General features: G+C 45.2%; 2 protein-coding genes across 12 annotated transcripts in view; one reads left to right on the top strand and one right to left on the bottom strand.

The window, feature by feature from the left end:
• RIC3 (RIC3 acetylcholine receptor chaperone) overlaps positions 1–21,441 on the bottom strand; it is a 137,364-nt gene that overhangs the window by 35,828 nt on the left and 80,095 nt on the right. The window lies entirely within an intron of this gene.
• The window catches only part of TUB (TUB bipartite transcription factor), a 96,047-nt gene that overhangs the window by 47,949 nt on the left and 26,657 nt on the right, over positions 1–21,441 (top strand). The window lies entirely within an intron of this gene.

Here is a 21,441-nt window from a genome sequence, read left to right as displayed (position 1 = left end):
AGTCCGTATGGCATTGGAATTGTCACATTTGTATACTTTGCAGCTCGCATCCAAGTCCCAAAGACCACTGCTTCTAGCTGGTAATGATTCAGGTAGACTGGAAAAGCCATCGTCAGCATGTGTGGAGATGGAGCTTCTGTTCTCCTCAGCCTGGAGAGATGAGACCAGGGTGCTTTTCCCTGGAGCTCTGCAACTGTGGCATGGTGAAGAGAACCTTGGGATACACTAAGCTGGGTGGCAAAGGTAAATTCGTAATAGAAGTTGGCAAAAAGGAGAAAGAGAGCTCTAAATTAGAAGTAGGTCCCAGCCTGAAATATGAATGGGGCATTGAGGCAGGAGGAATAAAGGAAACACTATATATTAAACAAAGCAGCAGAAAATAGGATTATCAACACCCACAACAGAGATCTTCAAGAGATGAGTAAAAACCCAAATATTCAGGCAAGACATAGTAAGTGGCCCTTGTGTAAATGAGATCAGTTTACCTGCTACTTGGAAGAAATACCCTAGGCTTGTCCATGGTGACGTAGATGGAGCTGACGGCCCTGGGTACCTTCAGCCTTCAGTGGCAAATCCCAGCAGGCTGGGCAAGGTTAGGTCAAGGTGGCTGGAGCAGAGCTGGAAGAGACTGAACCCTCTCTTAGAGGAGCGAGGGGGAAGCCTACCTTCCAGTGTCCCTTTTTCCTCACAGCAAAGGCATGTAAGTCTGGCAGGCTTTAGCTCAATGACGTTCCTTTTCACTATTGAAGCAAGGTCCAGATAGAGTCCTATGAGACCCCTTTCGGGCGTTGGAGCCTTTAAGGGCGTATTCCAAGAGCTGGCATTTCACCTGATCTCTGTTGGGCTTTCTCTGCCTCTTGGTACCTGAAAAGCCATGTTCAGAAGATCTTGCTGAGGGGTTTGAGGATCCCCATCTGCCTATATAAGCCTTTTCCGTATATCTGGAGCTATTTGGAAAAAGACAAAACAGTGTTATTAGCTGAATCAAATAAAAGAGGGTAGAAGTTTGCAGGAGAAAAAGATTTGGCATCTCCTGTTCATCAGCATTCAAAAGAAAATTTTTAAAGATAAGGTAGATTTGCAAGAGTTCCAGGATATGACTTCCCCTTTTATATTTTTTAAATTGACCTTAAATATTTGCTGGGTACACTTTAATAATACCTTGACTTTAAAGATTGTAAGAAATACTCGTAATTCGAAAGGTTTGACAAAATACAGTAAATGCTTTTGCTATATATGCAGGAGTATTGTCAGCTTTCATCACATCAGTAAGTCCAATAATAGAAAATGCATACAGACAATGAGCTATAACATGCTTAGCAGCCTCTTTTGTTCTGGCAGAGGCTACTATAAATCCAGAGTAAGTATCCACTGTAACGTGGACAAAGGACTGTTTGCCAAATGAAGGTGTATGAGTAACATCCATTTGCCAAAGTTGTCCCGGTAGGAGTCCTCGAGGGTTAACTCCAAATGAAGGGACAGATTATAGTATAGGACACCTTGGACAGGATTTAATAATCTGCCGTGCTGCTTCTCGAGAAAGTTGAAACTGTTTACACAGGGCTGCAGCATTCTGGTGATGAATAGTATGAGACTGAATTGCTTGATCTGTCATGGTTGCTCCAGTAATTTTCTTTTGGGTAGCTTGATCAACAAGGGCATTCATTCCCTTGTGCTAAAGCTCCAGGGAGCATAGAGTGAGCTTGAATATGTCCTATAAAACATGGAGCTGTATGTTGATGTACAAGTCTTTGAAGAAGGATAAACTGCTGAAATAGTTCCTCATCAGCAGTTGTCCCTAAGACAGCAGTCTCTATAGTGGGAACAACCATAAGTAAATATTTGCTGTCTATATACAGATTAAAGGAGGAACATGGCAAATGATAATGATGATAAAAGCCATGATAATGGTATGTAATTCTAGTCTTTGAGCTGATTTTAAGATGACTATTTCAGTATAAAGTGGTCCATTGATTATTAAGCCTGCTATTCCTGAGCTGGACCCATTAGTAAAGACTGTAGCTGCTTCAGAAATGGGCTCATTAACAATTGTTTTAGGAAATACAAATATAACTATTTTATCAGCTGGGTAGTGAGAATCAATTTGGTCTGTAAAATTTGCAAAAGCAATTTGCCATTTAGTGGAAGTTTCCCAGAGCCATTGTTGTTTGATCCTTTGAAAAAAGGAACAATAATTTGAGGCTCAAAACCTATAAACTGTAAGAGTCGCCTACGCCCCTTGATAATCAAGGAGGCGACAAGATCAAAATATGGAGATAAACTTTCTTAGGAGTAACAGCTAAATGAATCCATTCAATAGGACCTGAAGCTTGCCATAATAGTCCCATTGGAGTGTAACTCGAGGGAAAAATTAGTAAGGCAATTGATTCTTCAGGATTTATGCATTTTACTTGTGCTTGTTGCAAGGCTTTTTCTACGAGCTTTAAAGCTTGCTGTCCTGCAGCTGTAAGTAGCCAAGGAGAAGCTGGTTCAGCCGAGTAGTTAATTTCAAGGAAGGTCTGAGCCAATTAATGTCTCCTAATAGTTTCTGGAAATCGTTTAAAGTTTGCAAATGATCTGTCCTGATTTCTATTTTCTGTGGACGAATTTGTTGTCCCTCAATAATTTGTCCTAAATAAGAAAAAGGTAAAGATTGCTGTACCTTTTTAGGAGCTATATAAAGTCCTGATTCTTTCAAAGAATATTTTAGTTGCAAAATGGTCAACACAGTGTCTTTATCTGGATGAGTGATAAGAATATTATCCATATAATGAATTATGTATGCCATAGGGTGCTGCCTTCACAAGGTAGGACTGTTAGCCATACCTTGAGGCAAAACTCTCCACTGGTATTGCTCCATGGGAGTCTGGAAATTAAGTGAAGGAACACTGAATGCAAAACGCTTGCAATCCTTCAAGTCAATAATTACAAGGTGAAAATTCCATGGAATGGCAGTAGGAGAAGGGAGTCTTAGCTGGAGAGGACTCATAATTTCCAGTCTTATTTATTGCTCTCAAATCTTGTAATAGTCTCCAGTTTCCTGATTTCTTTTTAATGACAAATATAGGTGTATTCCATGGACTATTAGATGGTTCAATGTGCCCAAGCTGTAGCTGCTCTTGTACCAATTGAGCAACTGCCTTAAGTTTCTCCTGAGAAAGGGGCCATTGGTCTACCCATACAGGATTATCTGATTTCCAAGTAATTGGGTCTGCACAATGCATTATTAGGGTAGCAGGAGCTACCAAGGCCCCTATGCTAAATTTTGATATTCTAATCCACACCTTCTAGTATTGGGTGCCACTTCTATGGGGGTAAGAATTCCCCACTGTTCTTTCCCTAGTCCCTTAGTAGGCAAAAATTCCTGATTAAGCACTTGAGTATTGACTAAATTATTAGGACTGACAATTAAATGCTCCCGTATTTTTCAAAACATCTCTACCCCACAAATTAACTGGCAATCCAGGGAGCACATAAGGCTTAAAAGAATCCAGAATGACCTTCTTTATCTTCCCATTATAAAAACTAGAGCTTTTGTTGAGGGGATTTGTAATTCTGTGGCTGCTGCATAAGTGGGCCAGGAAGGAGGCCAATGTAGCTTAACAATAACAGATACATCAACTCCAGTATCTAAAAGTCCTTTAAATTTACACCCTTGTATTGTTAGTTCGATTTCAGGGCGTTCCTGACCTATTTTTTGAATCCAATTGGCAAAATCAGAGGAGCCAAATCACCAATTTCCTTGGGGCCCCTTTTGCAAGATGTGGCCTGAGAAGCAGAATTAACATCCTTATACTATTCTTCTAACTGCCTGAATTAGCCGTGAGACAAATTCTTGAAATGACTTATTAGGGCCCTGCTTAATTTTGCTCATTTGTTTTGCCTAACTGAGTATAACCTTACACATAAACAAGGCAATTTATGCACAAAAAACACAAGTATAACATATAACTTTGATCAGTCCTAATACTTAAGTTGCTATTTGGCTCCTAACTCTGAACACACCTCATAATGCACTAACCAAATCAGTAAGTCTTAAGGATCTACATTCTATTCTATTTAAATTTAAATGAGCACTCCTTATAAGTTCTAAAAACATTTTATTTTTTCTAAATATTAGAGTTAGCATTTCCAATTTTTGTATGCAAAAAAAGGAACTTAATTCAGGCCTTAAAAACAGACACATTTTAGACAATATTAAACAAAGACTAAACAGAAACAAGAATTAGATGAACCACACAAACCAGAGAGAAACCCGGGATTTCAGAGCACAACCAGATTAGAAAGATGCCTGCCTGATATTAGTCAGGGCATTTTCTGACAGAGGGACTGAAGGATGGGACTAAACAAAATCTCCCTGAGAAAATTTGCTCTTGGCAGCTGCTGGGATATTTTCTATAGTCAGATACAACACAGGTCCCCTGCCTCAATTTCCAGGCAATGAATAAGAAAGAAACAAAATGATAGTCAGATATCATTTTGATATCAAAGAACAGTCCCTGCTGTTCTTTCCCTAGATTGTAGTTAACACATTAAAGAAAATCAGACCATGACAAGAAAAGCTGTAATTTTCCTAACACCTGAGTCTCCTATCCATTCTCAAGAAAGTCCAACTTCCACAGCAAATAATCACTCCCGAAGAGATGAGCACAAGCAATTGCCTTCCAGTCATTTGGGGGAAGAACCTTTGCACTAATAGTATCTAATAAACCAAGTGAAAAAGGGGCAGTAGGCCTATACTGAACACAAGCCAGTTTAAGCTCTTTCAGAGTTCTAAAAGGTACAGGTTCATGTTCTCACATTAGTTTCCCTGTATCATCCTGTCTTTCTACAACAGGAAAATGGGTAAAGCCATTTATTGTTTCCCCTATATTTCGAGCCTGGTTTATAGATTGTTGGAGAGGGGATTTCTCATATTTTGAGCTATAGACTCCAGAATCAGCCCGATAAGGGAACAGAGGAACAGAGAGTTGAACGTAGGAAGGAGCTGAGGGCAGCGGAGATCCCGCAGCTAAGGCAGCCATAGCCACGGATTTTTTTTATCTCCCGAGTCATCCTCAGCCTCCCAAAGTATCCTCATATTTACATCCCTCTGTTTCCAGCTCACCCTGATACTCTTCAGACACTGATTTGTCTTCATATGGAAACATTTCTACAAGAAGGTCCCTTATTTTTTACCCTATCTGTCCCATAATCTTTTACTCCCGCTTATATTTTCCCAAAAACTTTCTTTACTCACTGTGCGCACTTCACTTTCGGGAGTTCCGTCCCCTGCCTTCAGTTTTAGTTTCCTTGTACTCATACTCAAGTCTTCAGTTTGGGTGCACTTGCTGCAGACCAGCGCGACTCCTAATAACGGTGCAGAATTAAGGAAACACACTTATTAGGAAAAAATAAGAGCGGGAGGGGCTCTTCAAATGCTGATGGCAATATCCCAGTCATAGCCCCAGTTTGCTTTATTATATAGCCATATGCAAATCAAGGAAGTCCTTGATACAAAGTTACACATCCAAGGCTAAAACAGGAGCTCTCCCAAGGCATAAACAGGAATCCCCCCCACCATGCATAAGTGAAATCAACCAACATCTGAACAAAGAGTAAGAGGAAGGGCCTGTAAATTGCTTCCAGCAACTTAAGAAAGCAATTGAAGTGGGTGCAAATTCTCAGCATCATAGCCAATATGGAGGTGAAGTGGGGAGAACCTAGCCTTTTGCTAAGCCTCGAATCTACAGTGGCTTTTTGCCATTTACGGTCCACAACACTCTCTCCCCTCCCTAAAATGAATAAATTAAGAAAAATTATTTTTAAAAGGAGAGATTCAAGATCAAATATTCAGCCTGACCTCGAATAACTACCCCAGACCCTACTTACTCCCTGACGGACACCACCCACCCCAACACTCTCCTGCTTCCTGTGTCTGTATCTCTCACCCCCTCTACCTTTATAAACATTTATCCAGCCTCAAATGTCATATCTGGTGCCGAGCCTGGCTGGACCCCAGGCCAGACTCTATTGCCCTCTGCCCTGTGTCCCCACAGCTCTGCACCTTCAGTCTGGCCGAGCTGATTCACTCCGGCCATTGTCGTTTGCTGTGTCTGCATCTGCCTGTGTCCTCAAGTGCCGTGTCTTACTCATCTCTGGGTCCCGGTGATAATTGGGCTGGGAGCAGAGCACTCCTGGACACTGAAATGACTCGGGCCAGCCTACAGTGTCACTTGGAGATTTGGGGTAGGAAAGTTCCAAGTGTCTTTCTGTTCTCCTTCTAATCCTGCTAAAACCAGAAATGGGGACTGATTCCCAGATAGTCTCATCACAGGATGGCTGAGTGGAAGGGACACTAGAAGTCCCCTGCATTAACTATTTATCTTTGAAATAGACCGAGGCCCAGAAGTGGAAAGACCCAACCCAAGATCCCGCAGCAGGAAGAAGTTGTGACTTCTAGAATTCAGACCCCTGGCTTCTAGCTCAGGGTACTTTCTGCTGCTGAACTGTGTTATCTTTTCTTTGCTCTTTTTCTATATAAGATACATATGGTAGTAACCATGGTTACTTAAACTGAAAATCGCCACAGGTCTCATATCTCTGGGATGTTTTCTTCTCCCTTTTACAGATGACCACATGAACACTTTATTTTATACATTTATTATCACAATTTTGCACTCTCATTTTCCATTTAGTATTTTTATTCTTTTGTGACTAACATTTAAATTAGATTCTTGTAGAGAACAGGGTATATTTCTGGGTTGCTTATTTTCTTCCATTGAAGTTCATGTGAGGTTTTTGTCCATCACCACACTGTTTCAGTTGTCATGTTATAATATAGTTTAACATCTGGTGGGTCTGGTCCTCCTCTCATTAACTGTCATTATGAGAATCTTCTTCATTTTTCTTACCTATTGTTTTTTCTCTTTCTCTAGATCAGGGGTCTCAAACTCGCGGCCCGCGGGCTGCATGCGGCCCGCCGAACAATTTTGTGCTGCCCACAGACTAATTAAAGAGTTTGAGACCCCTGCTCTAGATAATCTTTACCTGGGTTACCTAGAGGAATTAATGGCTGGGAAATAGTTTATCCTAGGCTGCTCTGATCTTGTGCATCGACACAGGTCAATTAGACACTCTTAACTCATGGCTCTGAAAATGGAAAAGAAGCTAATTGATTGAAATGTTCCCAACCCCCTGACCGCCCCCCCCCCCCCACACACACACTGCTGCACCCTGTTCTGTAGTCCTGGGACATAGGGCAGAATGCCTGAAGGCATAGCCATGCTGAGTAATGATGGTTGTAGCTTCTGACTCACCGCTCAGTGACTGTGGCTTTCCCTGACACCGGAAGCCCCCGGGCAGCTCCCTGTGTAGGATGGGGAATCTGGGGAGCAGGCCTAGTTCACGTGCCCTTTGACCGCACACCTCTGTACCCTGCGACATTGCCACCTTCCCAGAAAGCTTCCTATAGAGTCTGTCTCCACCCCTATATATTTTTCGTTGGTACAAAAGCCTGCTTCTCACTGCCCATTCTCCCGAATTTATCTCCGAAACAGCACCTGACCTTTCATTAGCCCATATACTCCCAAGAACACTCACTTGAGGTGACACCTAATTAATATCACTGGTTCAACTGCTTTGTGAGCCAAAATGTAGGAGTACCGTTAATGGACACAGGTCAAAGTGGTCACTTTGGTTTTCTTATCGATAGAACCCACACTCACGAACCATCCTGGAGCTTGCCTGCCGCCCTTAGATCATCACCAAAGGGAACCTTAAGAAATCCCTTTCTGAACCCTCATACACTGTTGGTGGGAATGTAAAGTAGTACAACCACTATGGAGGAAAGTATGGTGGTTCCTCAAAAAACTGCAAATAGAACTACCTTATGACCCAGCAATCCCTCTACTGGGTATATACCCCAAAACCTCAGAATCATTGATATGTAAAGACACATGTAGCCCCATGTTCATAGCAGCATTGTTCACAGTGGCCAAGACATGGAAACAACCAAAAAACCCTTCAATAGAGGATTGGATAAAGAAGATGTGGCACATATACACTATGGAATACTACTCAGCCATAAGAAATGATGACATTAGATCATTTATAGCAAAATGGTGGGATCTTGATAACATTATACGGAGTGAAATAAGTAAATCAGAAAAAAACAAGAACTACATGATTCCATACATTGGTGGAACATAAAAACGAGACTAAGAGACATGGACAAGAGTGTGGTGGTTACCAGGGGTGGGGGGAGGGAGGACGCAGGAGGGAGGGAGGGAGAGATTTAGGGAGAGGGGGAGGGGCACAGAGAAAACTAGATAGAGGGTGACGGAGGACAATCTGACTCTGGGCGAGGGGTATGCAACATAATTTAATGACAAGATAACCTAGACATGTTTTTCTTTGAATATATGTACCCTGAATTATTAATGTCATCCCATTAACATTAATAAAAATTTATTTAAAAAAAAAAAAAAAACCCTTTCATTATCAAGTATCAGAGTCCCCTTGGAATTTTGCTCTCAATTAAATTAAATCTAAGAAGAATTATGATCTTTAACTTTTTTATTTTTTGTTGATTTTAGAGGGAGAGGAAGAGAGAGAAACATTGATTTGTTGTTCCACTTATTTGTGTATTCATTGGTTGATACATTTTTAAAAATTTTTATTTATTTATTTTTTTAAAGAGAGAAACATCAACTTGTCCCACTTATTTATGCATGCATTAGATTCTTCTGTGTGCCCTGACTGGTATCAAACCCATCATCTTGGCATATCAGGACAAAGCCTTAACCAGCTGAGTACCTGGCCAAGGCAAGAATTACTACCTTTAAAATAATCTTCTTATCATATAGGAATACATTAAGAATCTCCATTTATTCAGGTTCTTTTTATAAATCTCAATTATATTTTATAATTTTCTTCCTGTGGATTACAAATAAGTTTCATATTATTTTAAAACATTTTATACATAATCTTGCCATTTGTAGATTTTTCACTTCATTCTGTAAAGGATTCTTTTATAATAGTAATATGAATGCTGTTGACTATTTTCTTTTTGTCTTTTCATTGGGAGACCTTACTGAACTTCCTGATTCTAGAGGTTTTCTCATTGATTCCCTTAAGGTTCCTCAGGACCCTGGACAGTGTGTCATTTGAAATAATATTGCAAATGAAGACTCCACCTTCCTAATACAGTAGATTAATGACTGTTTGTCACTGTGGCCCTCAGGAACTTAAAAAAGGAAAATACCAGACCCTGGCCGGTTGGCTCAGTGGTAGAGCGTCGGCCTGGCGTGCAGGAGTCCTGGATTCGATTCCCGGCTAGGGCACACAGGAGAAGCGCCCATCTGCTTCTCCACCCCTTCCCTCCTCCTTCCTCTCTGTCTCTCTCTTCCCCTCCCGCAGCCGAGGCTCCATTGGAGCAAAGATGGCCCGGGCACTAAGGATGGCTCTGTGGCCTCTGCCTCAGGCGCTAGGATGGCTCTGGATGCAACAGAGCGATGCCCCAGAGGGGCAGAGCATCGCCCCTGGTGGGCATGCCGGGTGAATCCCAGTCAAGCGCATGCGGGAGTCTGTCTGACTGCCTCCCCGTTTCCAGCTTCGGAAAAATGAAAAAAAAAAAAAAAAGGAAAATACCAGTAGTTGGTCTGCCTCCATCCCCATGAACCACTAATTCTGGCTCAGCAGTAGGGCCTGGGTCTGGGAGGGGCAGGGGCAGGAGATCGCTTCCAGACCAAGGAGCCCGCTCTGCAGAGGTGAGGAGAGCATGACCTTGGCTTGTCGGCAAGCAGATCAGTGTGGCTGGAGAGCAGAAGCTGAATTGGCTTTGTAGACACTTAAAAAAATTGTAGTCTATGAACAAGGGAAGGCAAAGAAGGATTTTAAGCAGCAGGTGCAATGGTTGCTTTGCATTATGAAAAGATCACTCTCGCTGCCATGTGAGAACAGACTGCAGGGAGGCCAGAGGGGAAGGGGGTGCAGATCATTATATAACAGCTAACTCATACATCTTCTTACTGAGTGCCAGGTCCTGTTTGAAGTGGCTTACATGCATTAACTGTTAAGTCCCCAGGTACGCAAGGAGCTCGTGAGCCTGGGTGAACCTCTAATCTGGCTCTAGAGTCCACTGGCATGCCTCAGATGATGTAGTTTGGATGAGGGTGTTGGCACTGGAGATGGTGAGAAGTGGACAGATTGATGAGATAAATAAGATTCAATTTTAACTGGACCTGGTGATGGACTGGCTGTTGGTGGGGAGGGAGGAAGAGATCTCAAGGTACTGTTTTCTCCACATATCTGTGGCTATTTGGAGTTTCTCTGGGACTTGTCTGTTCACTTTTCCATTGGAGTGTTCATAGGTGTTTATCACCTGTACTCGTTTTCATGGGGAGGGAGGGAGGGAATTCAGACCCACTTTCCAGGGCACACTGTACCTCCCATCGGGTGTGTGACTGGCGAAGGGATGGGTCTCTGCTCATCATCCCTTTTGCATGGGGGTGTGAGAGCAAGGTAAGCCTGGTCTGGGTGTTCTCTACTCAGCTCCCCTGGGACAGTTGGGGTGGGAGGTGAGACATGGGTGACCTTTTCATGTAAACTGTCAGACAGGGCCCTGGATAATGGAACTCTAGTGATATTGGGGGCCTTAGACATTAATCCAACACCCTCATCTCATAAATTGAGTCACTGAGGCCAAGAAAACAGATTTGTCTGAGGTTGTGTAGAAGGCCAGGGATTTGAGCCTAGAACTCAGGTTTCCTGACATCCAAGATGCGAACACTTCTTCAGATCAAGTGATGACATTAGGCAGTGACATCAGCAAGTGTCTGGTCGCCAGCCCTGGTGGGGAACATGGGGGATACTGCATTGTATCAGAGGTAAGAGGTGCGATGGGGAAAGGTTAAAAATGGTTGGGTTGAGCCAGAGAAATGGGTAGTTCCTGGGAGCTCCTGAAATCCAGACGGGCTGAGGTGTGAGCACCAGGAGCTGGGACCCAGTAGATCTAGGACATTTTGGAGCAGGTGCTTGAGAGGCAGGGTAGAGTAGAGAGGAACCTGAGCTAAAGGAACACACAGCACCTCCCAGGGCCCTGTCTGCTGGGGAACAGAGGCCTCAAAAGTCCATTCCGAGGGCCGATGCAGGTTGCCCGTCTCCAGGGAGACCTCAGAAGTCCCAACAAGTATGCAGGCTGGTGCAGGGCCATCTGGCCTGCAATGTCCGGGTCTGAATTTGGGGCCTCGTCTCACTGAGTGAAGCCCCTAACCCTAACACACCCACTCCCTGCGAGCCCAAGGCTGACAGGATCAGGAAGGGGCAGGGAGGGCGGTGCCTGCAGAGAAGACAGGGCAGGAAGGTGGGCTGTGATGAGGACCGGAATGAGGTAGAGAGGTCCAGAGCAGCATGGAGGTGGAAGAAGGCAGAGGTAGATCCTGCCCCCAGCCCTACCAGCCCTCAGTGTGGTGTCACCCAGCGAAGTCTAAAAGGGGGCTGTACATAGCCTACTCAGGGCCCCTTTCCTCCCTGCCAGAGTCCAGGCAGGGCAGCCACTGGGACTGCCTGTTCCTGTTCTCATCTGACATGGGCCCAGGCCCCCGTGCACAGGCCTTGGTGGAGGCTGAGTCCGTCCTTGCTGTTGTGACCACCCATAGCACTTATGCTTCCCTCTGGATAACAGCTCAGGGTTGCTGTGAGCAGTCAGTGAGATAAATCATGTAACGCTCAGCACAGTGCCAGCCCTACTCGAGGGCTTGATAAGTGGGAGCTCTAATTACTAAACGTTGTCACATCTCTGTGGTACTTTGGATTTTTGACGCAGCATCTCAGGCTCATGTTCTTTTTCTCGGTTCAGCCTCACACACCCTGTGCAGTGGGCAACACATGCTTTGTTCCCACTCTACAGATGAGGAAACTGAGGCAAGACTGGTGAGTGGTCCCTGGCCACCCGGTGAGTTAGCCTCCCAAAGAGGACAAGAATTCAGCTCTCCTTAGTCTCGCATGTTCTCATCGCTGCGCGTTTCTTCTATAAAATGCAAGACTTTTACCCTTGTTTCAGGGTTGTGCCTGCTATAATCATTTTCCTTAGTCTCCTAACAGCCCTGCTGTAAAGAGTCAAAATGTCAGAGACATTCAGTGCTGGAAGGTAGCCTTTGAGACCGTCCCACCTGCTGATTTTCATGGGGCATAGAGAGACAACATACTTACTCAAGGTCATGCAGCATTGTAAAGCCAGGAGCCACGGCCAGGGCCACCATCACAGCTGTCTTCTGGCCCATGCAGGTTCGCATTGGATTCGGACAGTCGGTAAAGAAACAACGGAGCCAAAAACTGATGGGCTGTCATCTTTAATTCTAGCTTGCACCCGGCGGGCAAGTAAAAACACAACTGGGCTCCAAAACCCACTCACATTCAGTGCTCACAAAGCCACTGACTTATCTGAGTTTCCTAGAATCAAAAGTTTCTAGCTCACCAGCCTTATTCTCCTCAGTTCCCCATCTCCTTCCTTATCCCAGATACAAACTCTGCACAAACTGGCATCTCACTCAGCACTCCGCCATCTTGGCTGCTTCCCCTGGCCGCATGGCCTCTTTCTGCTCTCTGCTCTGCTCCCTCTGCTCTCTCATGCTAATCATCCCAGGAACCAAGAGCGCAAGCTCCCGCTCCGTCCCCATTTTATATTGTAGCTTCACAACCTCTAATCCAATATACAAAATAGGGAAGTCTCTAATACAAAGTCACTTCTCTGAGGCATGATTGGATTGTACCACCCCACATCAAAAATGGTGGGAAAGGCTTAATCCCAAAACCAAGCCCCAGGCTACAAGGATTCTCAACACACATTAATATCACCTGGGCGACGGCCTCACGTGGGCAGCGCCATTTTTAACAAAGTGAGCATAATACATTTTATCTGCCCAACAAGCATATTAGCAATAGGGTCAGGACTAAAATCTAGGTCTGGTGTTCTTGCCTCTATACCTGCTGCCTGTATGGGTCTTGGGACTTTTATCCCCATTGCAGAGAGGGGAAAGTGAAACCAGAGAGGAAAACAGTTTGGCTCTAATCCCACAGCACCTCCTTTTGCCTCCTTTTGGGACATTACTTCTTTAGTGATCTGGTGGCCTTAGAGTTTTATATTTATGAACCATTAGCAACAAGGGGGGGGGGAGCATGTAGCGAAAAGATGATTTCAGAGGGGAGGGGTAATAAATTTTGGCAATAATTTAAATTGTATTTCAGGGTCTGAGATTCCTCTTGCTAGAAAGCTTGCCTTTGTGAATTCAGAGTAGGATTGTTTAAAATGCATGTTTTATTTTAAAGAACCATGGTTTTCTTAGATGAGGAGGGGGAAAAAAGAAGGTAAAAAATGCAAACTCATAGGCTTTTCAGAAAGGTTACAAAATAAAATGTTCTTTGCTGCAGGGTGTAAAGGCAATGGCTCTCTGTTTGACAAAGGAGAGGGCTCTGCTGGGTAAATCCTGCATTATGAACAAATGAGAGCTCTCTCCCTCTCTTCCTGATCAGCTTAATTCCTTGTTGCTTATCTGCAAATATCGAATAATGCCAGTAAACCAAACGCCTCCTGCAGACTGAGCACAGGCCCGGAGGCCTTTCCTATTTATAACTTCAGACTCTGCTCCTAGGAGAGACGGGCTTAGAAACCCTGTGGGGAAGCGGGCAGGAGGATTTGGCTGGACGATGGAAGCTTCCGCAGGACTGGGCCACTGTGCTTCAGCTCTGGCCTCCCGGTCTGCAGCTGGGCCCTCTGAGCAGGATACACTCAGGAGATCCTCCAAGTGGAGCTGGCACAATGTGAGAGGGGCCTATATTAAGGTTTGGCTCGCCTCCCCGTACTTCCCTTCCCTCTTCCAAGATAAATTGCCTGGCTCAAAATTGCAGACTTTTTTTTTCTTTATTTTCACATACATTTGAGTGTACCTACCTGGCTGTCATCATGGTCATATATCATGCTACACTAGGCGACTAAGGATATGTCCACTGCTTGGCTTTTAAAATCATATTTATTTATTTATTTATTTACCAAATCCTTTGTGCACGAACAGTATTTACTGCCTGTCTCCCCAAATGTGGTGGTTGGTCTCCAATTGTGGGTGCTGTTTAGTGGTCACCAGGAGATGTCAGGAGCCCAAAGCTGGAGTTAAGACGAAGCCTGAGGGCCTGAAGGAGGAACCACCTGGAAGTGGGACGCAGCCCCAAGGGTCGCTGCGCTGATAGTACTGGATTGTGTTTTTCTCACCCTTAGCAAACTTTTTATGGGGCTGCTCGTATACATACCAGTGCAAGGAGCTTCTTTGTAGAACTGTACACTTCCCTAAAATGTTGTTTCCCATCTCATAAACCCAGTACCCCGTCCTTAAATTCCCTATGCAGGGTGCTAATGATCCATCTTGTGAACATAGAATTAGTTACTTAACCAAGTCCCAATTGATAGACATGTTGTAACCCCCACTCCTGCCAGTTTCCCCCATTAGAAATAAAGCTGTGATAATTATCTCTGTATACGTAAACTTTTGACTTCATTAGCTATTTTCTTTGGCTAGATGAACAAAAATTACTGAGGCCAAGGGCTACAGCTGTCATCATGTGGCTTTCTCTAGAGAACAGCATCTAAGCCTGTGGGCTTCCAGAACTCTCTACAGCCTGGGTTTCAATTGGAAGTTTTTTTTATTTTTTAAAATTTTATTTATTCATTTTAGAGAGGAGGGAGGGAGGGAGGGAGGGAGGGAGGGAGAGAGAGAGAGAGGGAAAGAGAAAGAAGGGGGAGAGGAGCAGGAAGCAGCCCATATGTATCTTGACCAGGCAAGCCCAGGATTTCGAACCAGTGACCTCAAAATTCCAGATTGATGCTTTATCCACTGCGCCACCACAGGCCAGGCCTCAATTTGAACTCTCACATTTTGTATGACTTCAAGCAGGTTATGCAACTTCCTGTTCATCATCTGTAAAATTGGGATAATAATAGTACCTACCTCACGGTGTTGTTGTGAGGATTGAGAGAAGCCATGTGTAACCACTCGATTGAAGAGGTATGACTCATGCTATGTAATCATCAAAGCAAGCCTTTATTTTTGTCTCCCACGGTCTCTTTAATTTTATTCTATGGGGCTGTTTCCCCCCCTAAATGTAGATGAAATTGAGATAAGTTTCATGGCTTTCCTGGGCATTTCCAGGTAACCAAAGGTCATTCCATCAGTAATTGATATGTCCTATCCACTTAATTTTATTCTATGGGGCTGTTTTTCCCCCTCAATGTAGATGAAATTGAGGTAAGTTCCATGGCTTTCCTGGGCATTCCAGATAACCAGAGGTAAATTGATATGTCCTATCCACTGTAATTAAAACTCTTTAGGCATCAGTGACTCAAACTCCTCTTTCCCATCACAGTCTGCTGCCACCCAGCTGCCTGCAGGAAAGGGTTGAGCTTGCAGTTCTGACCCTTTCCAAGGTGAAGGCCAGTGGAGGAAGAGGAGAGAGAGGGGCAGGAGCGTTCTTCCCCGACTGATACTCTGATAAGCTGATGTCACACTCTTGGGCCTTTCTCTCATGGGCATGCTTCTGTGGGTACTTGGAGAAAATCTAAGTACAGCTCCTTTGATCTGAGTGCTGTCTCTCCCCATAGCTTCATATGACACTATGGTTCCTTTCTCAGGCCCTGGAAAACCTGGACTGATCCCATCCCCCGGTGTCACCTTCCCCCACCATAGCACCTTTTGGCAAGGCTCTGTGACAGTCACATCTGGTCTTCATGCTGGAACTCCCTTGGTCCCCAGGAAGTGATCAGGTGTCCTTTGCCCCACAAACCTAGGAGCACAGGCTGACCCTGAAGCAGCAGCACCCTTCTGGCCACCAGGGCAGCCAGCTGCCACCCACTTTTTGGATTTGCCAGGCGTGAATCAGTTGCCTGTGCAATGTGGCCCCAAGACCATTGTGGTCACCTATTAAGCTTTCTTAAGGGCCTCCTTTGAGCACCTTTCACCTCTTGGGGCTCACTGGTCCTTGAGGACTCTCTCTGAAATTCCTCTTAAACTTCTAACAACCCTTTCTTCAGCCTCTTACATTTTTTTTTTTTTTTTTCATTTTTCTGAAGCTGGAAACAGGGAGAGACAGTCAGACAGACTCCCGCATGCGCCCGACCGGGATCCACCCAGCACGCCCACCAGGGGCGACGCTCTGCCCACCAGGGGGCGATGCTCTGCCCATCCTGGGCGTCGCCATGTTGCGACCAGAGCCACTCTAGCGCCTGGGGCAGAGGCCACAGAGCCATCCCCAGCGCCCGGGCCATCTTTGCTCCAATGGAGCCTTGGCTGCGGGAGGGGACGAGAGAGACAGAGAGGAAAGCGCGGCGGAGGGGTGGAGAAGCAAATGGGTGCTTCTCCTGTGTGCCCTGGCCGGGAATCGAACCCGGGTCCTCCGCACGCTAGGCCGACGCTCTACCGCTGAGCCAACCGGCCAGGGCCAGCCTCTTACATTTTTTATGTACTAGATGTAAGGACCAAGAGAAGATCAGAAAATAAGCAAGGCGCTAATGGAACAGGGAACTTAAGGGTTACAGGTAGGTCCTGCTCCTGTTCTGTTAGGAGTAACATGCCCAAGGTCGTTCAAGAAGCAGAGACAGATAGGGACTCTGGGAAGCTGAGAGAGAAGAAAAAAAGAAAAGGAAAAAGAGACAAACGTTTGCATTCTATTGGTTAAAAGACCCTTATCAGAAGTTTAGGTTTGGAATTCGCCAATGAGCTAGACCCCAGCCCCTGTTGCTATGCTATGTGCAGCCCCCTTAGCAAATAGGTTACTGCCACATCTGCTTCTGTATTAGGCTTACTTGCTTAGCTTATAAAAAGATTTAGCTGTGAGCGCTAGGTGCGATTCCTATCTGTAGCTCCTTGTGAGCACGGTGTCTCTGGACACCTCGGGAATTTGCCCCTGCGCAGGTAAAACTGGCCAATAAAGTTACATCTATATTCCTGAAAGTCTCCGACGTTTGTTCTTGTACCCGGTGGATGCTACACTAGAGGTGGGTTCCAGCTAATGGGACAGACCCAGGGTTTCACTGCCTCATTTCTGGGTCCCATTTGGTGTTATCCCACCTCATTTTGGAATGTGATATCTATTAACTCGGAGCCTCAACTGAAGAGTTCAGTTCCATCATGTTGGGCCCATATTTGCTTTGTGAAACTGGCAGAGGCATGCCTGGCATGGAGCTCGTACTCAGCAAGTAACAGTCATGACTGAGCCAATCCCATCGGCTCTGCATTTGCATTCACTTCATCACCATCACATCTGGCTTCATCTCTAGCACCTTGTTCTCAGCCGTACGGGTTTTATGTTTCCTTAGACTATGCTTGGTTTTTGGGGGTGTGGAGATTTTTATTTATTATAGTCTGCAGTGATTTGGAACATATTATTATTAATTCTACTAGTGGTTACCCTATATTTTTCAAAGATATCAGTAAGTATGTATTATCATCCTTTCATCATGTATAACAGGGAAAACTGTGTATCATATATATATATGATATAATATGTGTAATATATATATATATTATACATATAACAGGTCCTTGTATATTCTGCAATTATTCAAATTGTCTGGTCACCCACACTTATGCTACCATATTGCCATGATGTCAGCCCAACAGCTTTTTTTTAAAAAAATTTTATTTATTGATTTTAATGAGAGAGGAAAGGGGAAAGAGAGAGATACAGGAACATGGATCTGTTCTGTATGTGCCCTCACTGGGGATCAAACTGGCAACCTCTGTGCTTTGGGATGATGCTGTCAGGAACCAAGCTATCTGGCCAGGGCTGCCCTGTTTGAAAAGGTACTGAGTGGGCTCTGGTTTAGGGCTCAGCCCATTTATCTCTGCCCTGGACTCCCCCTAGCCATTTTTAATACCTCTGATATTGTCTCCTCTTTCCTCCAGTTTGCTCTTAATCCTATCTTTCTAAAATGTACATCTGGGCAGGTTACTCTTGTGTGTGTGTGTGTGTGTGTGTGTGTGTGTGTGTGTGAGAGAGAGAGAGAGAGAGAGAGAGAGAGAGAGAGAGAGAGAGAGAGAGAAAGAGAGGGACAGACAGGAAGAGAAAGAGATGAGAAATATCAATTCTTTGTTGCGGCACCTTAGTTGTTCATTGATTGCTTTCTCATACGTACCTTGACTGGGGGGCTATAGCAGAGCCAGTGATCCTTTGCTCAAGCCAGGGACTTTGGGCTTCAAGCCAGTGACCTTTGAGCTCAAACCAGTGACCATGGGGTCGTGTCTATGATCCCACACTCAAGCCAGTGACCTCGGGGTTTCAAAGCTGGGACCTCTGCATCCTAGTCCAATGCTTTATCCACTGCGCCACTGCCTGGTCAGGCTGGGCAGGTTACTCTTGATCTAAAACCCTTTAGTGGTTTCCAGTTTGCTAAAGAATAAAACCCAAACTTGCTAGCCTGGTTGGTGTTCAGGGTACAAAACGATCTGGCCCTACCTTAACTTTCTAGGCCCATCTCTTGTCACACCAAAACAACTCACCTACCTGATGCCACTGGCTTGCACCTTAGTTTTCAAGTGCATTGGTCACATAGTCCCATATCCCCATGGCTCTGCTCATGTTACCCTCTCTGTGTGAAATTCCCTTTGGGCAGATAGCCCAGCACAGCACCTGGCCTGTCATAGAATCTTGGTAACTATTAAGCTTCCCTCTTCCTTTCTTATCAGTCTATCAAAATCCTACTTATCCTTCAAGACCCAATTCAACTGTCATCCATTTTCATTTTCAGGAAGGGTTTGTCCTAACCTGACTTCCCTCCCTTTGGTACCATTGTCTGCCCCTCTTCTGTGTCCCTCGTCCCCAGCACTCGAACACCGGTATTGTAACACCAATACCTTGGTGCTTCCCGTCTCTCCTGCCAGATTGACAGCTTCCTGAGACTGCAGGACTGAGTCTGACACCTGCCAAAGCCTTACATGGAACTTTGAGCCCAGTCAGGTCTAGTCAATGTTTGACTGATTAGAATGCCTTCCTCAGATTGTAAGTACGCAGTGCCAAGCTACTAGGTAGGACACCTTGGGACTTGGTGCCCAGTCTGAATAGAAACACATTTATTATTCATATCCTTTTACTTCCAAAGTTAACTAATGATGGCCCAGACTCAACAAAAGTGTTAAATTAGGAGGAGAAAATTTAAGACTCCACATGGAAATAGCAAGGTGCCAAAATGCCAAATGTTCTTCCTTGGGTAAACTAGTCTTGCTGTGAGGGGTGCTTGCACTGGGCTCCTCCAGCTGGGGCGGCATGTGTGACAGTCTCTCTCGGGCTGCTTCAGTTCACATGCCTTCCTTCATCCCCTCACAACCCATGGCCATGTTTGAAAATGCCTCAGATGCAATGAGGAGAATATAAATTCATGGCATATATTTCATCCTTGCAGGATTTGGACAGGTGGTGAGGAGGGCATGTTCGTTCTGCTGTGTGGAGCATTTCAGTAGAGGTAACCTTGTTCCTAGGGCTAAATTCAAAAAGCTTAGGGCTTTCTTTAAGGGTCACTGTATAGCACAGCTGTATTTTAACCATGGTGTAGTACAGTAGTTCTCACATGGCTTTTGAAATGGCTTTTTGATGGAAGCCAAGGGCATACACTTGAAATGTCAAGCTGGGAAGCCATTTGAGCAGGAAAACCCATTGCCAATTCTGAGTGAATGGCCACATACTCCTTAAAATTCACAGAAGCACACACTTCAGTGCTCTCCATGCACACACATTAACACACCACTCAACACATGTTCTTGACCCAGTCAGACTGCAGGGCCACTTCACTCACACACTCACACACACACACACACACACACACACACTCATGCACACACTGGCATACAGTCCCACTGGCTCCCACACAAGAAGAGAAACATGGAGAACCCTCTTATTTCTGCACCTCACTCTACCTCTAGATTTTGCTCCCTTAGGACAGACCTAAAGTGTCTCTTTAATAGATTCAATTACTTCAGGCTCCTGAGACTTTCCAACTTGATTTTGATTGCTGTAAGGTGTCAGATAATTTGAGAAATAAACAGGAAGAGTACCCTCACATTTTTGAATGGGAAGTCGTCTAGGCTCCAGTCAGCGGCTGGCTGCAGCTTTAGGAGGGGTGGTCTAGGGTGGGGCTGGCCTCTTGTCTCTGCAGAGCACTGTCCAGGGATCCTGGAGGACAGAGGCCCTAAGGTAGTGCTTTTCCATGCTGCCTTGGCCTCTAAGGCAGAGACCAGTCCCTTTCTGTTGCCCTTCCTGGGGGTCCCATGGGATAAAAATAGAGGCCCAGATCAGGTGTCCTAGCAGGCAAGCAACAGCCCAACTTTCTGCCTGTGCACCCCACTGCAGTGTGATTTGTCTGCTCTGTGTCCTCAGTGATAGTGATGGCTCTTGAAGATTGATAAATAAACAGAGGTCACAGCCTTCAGAAAGTGTGGATGCTGTGCCAGACACAGATGGATCTGGCCTGTCCTGTGCTCCTGAAGTCTGGAGAGACAGGCTGTGTGTATGTGTGTCTGTGTGTGTGCACGTGCGTGCATGCATGTGCGTGTGCATGTGCAATGCAGGAATGTGGAAGTCAGGAAGGAGGCTAAGGGCAAAGACTCTGGACCCAGACCACTTGTGTGTGAATCCTAGCTTCACACATTGACCAGCTGTGTGACTTTGAGCAAGATCTTTGCCTTTTCTGTACCTGTTTCTTCTGCTGTGAAATGTGTATAACAATAGCACCTAACCTCTTAGGGAGGTTGTGAGGATGAAATAAGTTATAGTATATATACATACACCTAACACAGCTCCTGCTACTCAGTAAATGCTCCAAATATCTTGGTTATTATTGTTAAAAGCAAGGCTGGGAGAGTTCTGGGTGGAGAGCCCTGGCCGTGGACTCAGGGCAGCAAATAGGGCCCTCCCTCAGCCCAGCTAGCTGTCCTCACACTTTCTCCCACCCGGTGGCGCAGCAGTGACAACCCGGTTAGCACCAGACGAGCTTTTGGCATGGCGGGGTGGGGGTGGGGGTGTGGTGGTGGTGCTGCGGCCGAGTCCAGAGTCCACACCAGGATGCCCCCTCACCGGGAGTCTGCCCCTCTGCAGACCCGTCCCTGACCGCCCTGCTTCCCCAGCCCCTCTGTGGATTCTTTGCTCTCCACCTCAACACCCTGTTTTAAAGTTGGTACTGGTCACAGCCAGGACCTCCTCAGAACTCTTTCGAGTTCTTACCTCGAAAGTTCTTAAACTCTAAAGACGTTAAGATGATCTTTGTTGGGAGGTTTATGCCACTTTTAAAGTGTGCCCTCTAAAAAGGCCTTTGGAAGGCAGAGACCTTGGTTGTATTTCACCTCCATCGCTTCTCCTTCCTAACTTTATGTCCTTGGGCATCTTAGCATTTTTGAGGTTTTATTTTCTGGGAATTGGAGATAAGTA

This window comes from Saccopteryx leptura, chromosome 1 (genome assembly GCF_036850995.1).
Source record: "Saccopteryx leptura isolate mSacLep1 chromosome 1, mSacLep1_pri_phased_curated, whole genome shotgun sequence".
Classification (NCBI taxonomy): domain Eukaryota; kingdom Metazoa; phylum Chordata; class Mammalia; order Chiroptera; family Emballonuridae; genus Saccopteryx; species Saccopteryx leptura.
Note: the sequence above shows the minus strand (reverse complement) of the source record. Positions and strands in the feature narration are given on the sequence as shown.